General features: G+C 56.2%; 1 protein-coding gene across 3 annotated transcripts in view; it reads left to right on the plus strand.

The window, feature by feature from the left end:
- The window catches only part of SRPK2 (SRSF protein kinase 2), a 148,349-nt gene that overhangs the window by 131,575 nt on the left and 16,315 nt on the right, over nt 1–459 (plus strand). The gene's annotated exons all lie outside the window — the stretch shown is intronic.

Below are 459 nucleotides of genomic sequence, written 5' to 3' on the forward strand. Positions count from 1 at the left end.
GTCAAACCAGAACGCTCTCCACATCCTCTGGCCCCTCCTGTGGGGCCGTGCTGGTGTTCTGGGTGCCAGGCACCTCACCGACCCACTGCCCTGTGAACAGTGAGCACGGCCGGCCTTGGCTGCCCTCGGTGCTGAGGCGTCAGAGCCTCCTTCAGTGCCATGGCTTCCTGGCACAGATGCCCCCACAGGAGGTTTGGTTCACTTAGCAGTGCCCAGCTTTGCCTGAGCAAAGGGTGTTTAATGTTGTGTTTAGTCTGTAAAAACCATTTCAGAATTCTACAGTAAAAGCCATGGCCGTACCTCATCCTTTCCAGAATTCCGAGCCTGTAGGTCAGTTGAGGTTTGCTGACGATGCCGACTGAGCTCCAGGATTTGCTGTCTGGGCCTCACCAGGTGACTTTCATGGTCACTGGCCCGTGGTTACTGTGTGTGATGCAGGCGTGGTCTGGTCTTGTCTGA

This window comes from Myotis davidii, unplaced genomic scaffold (genome assembly GCF_000327345.1).
Source record: "Myotis davidii unplaced genomic scaffold, ASM32734v1 scaffold125, whole genome shotgun sequence".
Taxonomy (NCBI): Eukaryota; Metazoa; Chordata; class Mammalia; order Chiroptera; family Vespertilionidae; genus Myotis; species Myotis davidii.